Source organism: Carex rostrata, chromosome 13 (assembly GCF_964058835.1).
Source record: "Carex rostrata chromosome 13, lpCarRost1.2, whole genome shotgun sequence".
Classification (NCBI taxonomy): Eukaryota; Viridiplantae; Streptophyta; class Magnoliopsida; order Poales; family Cyperaceae; genus Carex; species Carex rostrata.
This window is the reverse complement of record NC_135930.1, coordinates 6855171-6857366: the sequence shown is the minus strand read 5'-3', so window position 1 is coordinate 6857366 and position 2196 is coordinate 6855171. Positions and strand designations below refer to the sequence as shown.

General features: G+C 38.6%; 1 long non-coding RNA gene across 1 annotated transcript; it reads left to right on the top strand.

The window, feature by feature from the left end:
• The first annotated feature begins 249 nt into the window (after nt 1-249).
• LOC144563954 (uncharacterized) lies at nt 250-1650 on the top strand. Its single transcript, XR_013514507.1, has 4 exons — nt 250-331; nt 771-879; nt 991-1078; nt 1302-1650. It is a non-coding gene; the product is annotated as an uncharacterized LOC144563954 (long non-coding RNA).
• Nucleotides 1651-2196: the final 546 nt, after the last annotated feature.

Below are 2196 nucleotides of genomic sequence, written 5' to 3'. Positions count from 1 at the left end.
ACCCGGGCAACGGGTACGGGTACCTCGGGTAACGGGTACGGGCCGGGCAAAACGGGTTGAACCCCTAACGGGTTTAACAAAACACTATCTGGCTCTCTCCGTCTCTCCGTCTCTGGCTCTCTTTCTCTCTCTTTCTCTCGCTCTCTCCGTCTCTCTCGCTCTCGCTCTCTCTCTCTGGCTAGAGCGGCTCGTGAACTCTTCCTCTATGGCTCTCTCCGTCTCTCGCTCAGTTCTCTCTCGCTCCAGAAATCTTGAAATTTCTAGAAGAAAGCAAGTGAATTTTTGTGGGTTTTGTGTGGTTTCTACTCAGAAATCTGCAACAAAGCTAGAGGTTTGTCTTCTCTATTTCAATTTATTTTTACTGAAAATTGAATTAATTTGAGTTATTATTGTAAGGTGAACTGATATTATTTTGCCAGTACCAGTACGACTGTTACTTAGCACCAGTACGATTTGTGTTCCAAGAACATGGTAAGGTGAACTGATATTATTTTGTCAGTACCAGTATGACTGTTTCTTAGCACCTTCTTTATTTTGCCTTCTTTTTATTTTTTGTTGGCTTCTTTTTGTTCAATTGTCCAATTATTAGCAAATTGAGGGTTATTTGAAGCATGATTAGACAACTGTGTCAATAGGTTAACGGAGTCTTTTTTGCACTGTCAAAGGTGAATTGTGAATAATCAGGCAAATGCTTGTTAACCCACATTTATGGGAACCAACACCATATCAGTGAACCAGCCGTATAAGTGATTTTGATATCTTCTTTTCAGGTGGGGCTCTGGATCTTTGGTGGAACATTAAATGTCGATGCTGTGACTGCAGCAATTCTTGGCTTGTTAGTTCTGATTACAGGAGTTGTCACATGGAAGGAGTGTCTAGGTGAGGCTGTTGCTTGGGATGTTCTGACACGGTTAATGTCTCTACCTATAAATTGACATGGTTATTCTTGTAATTTGAGTTATTTCTAAAGCATGTCTTTGTTAATTGAAGGCGAAGAAAAGGCCGTGTGCAAAGGGAGAGGTGATTTGGCAAGGGGAACTTTGAAAAGCAATTGCTTGAAGACTGTTGAAATTCAAGGGTAGTAAGGGAAAGTATCCTCTGCGGAGTTTTTCCGTGCGGAGCTTTTAATCTGGTCCGTTCGTTTCGAATCGGACGGACCAGATCAGACCTTGTCCGAATTTTAAAAAAACTCAAAATTTGGTGAACTCTTAATCCAGTCCGTCCGATCCGAAACAAACATACCATATTAAAAGCTTTGCACAACTCCACATGGAAAAACTCCGCAGAGGATAGCGTTCCAGGTAGTAAAGTGTGTAAACTCAAAAGGGTATTGCTTGCTAGCATATTTCTGTCAAATTTCTCTCTACGAAATGTCTGATTTTGAGTTATGTGTTATCCAGCTTTGTGCTTCTATTTATGTCTCTCTGACTAATTGACTAATATCACCTTGTACTTTCTCCATCTTTTACTGCCAATCTCAGTAAAAACAAAGTTTACACTGAGAGGATGCATGTTACATGTAAATTGATATATGATATGAGGTGGCCTTTCTCATGTGGTTTATCTGTGTTCTTGTCTCAATTTAATATATAAGAGTTAGCTTATATTTTTTGGTTTTTTTTGTCATTAAATGGTAAGTGCTGGGAGAAATCATGTTTGTGTGATAGATTGCTTTGTCCTGCCAGAGCTGATAGCATTCAGTTTGTTGGTGAAATATTAAGTTTGTTTTTGTTATTTTCTTAAGCTCTATGTAAACTTTCATCCTTTTGTTGTTTTTAGGTTAAAGCTTCCATAACAATGATCTGATTTTTTAGGAATAAAACATCTACAACCAGACAACAATTCAAATTCAACCCATACCAAAGTGATATTTTATTGCAGATGGCTCCAAATAAAAATTAAACCATGCACCACTAGTGCTGGTTCTATATGGCACTAGTGAGATACTTGAAAGAGAGGAAATTTTTACTACTAAGAAAAGCACTAATTTTTAGTCATGTCGCTGTAACAGTCAGTCACTTATCAGTACATAACAAGTCACTCACTCCCAAGCACTAATATTTCAAACGGAGATATACAGGTTATGGCAAACAAAGATATACATGTATTAAAAATATGAGTTGACTTGCAAGTCAAGTCGAGCCGAGCCTTTTCTTTCATGAGCCGAGTTGAGCCGAGCTTTTTCTTTCAAAAACG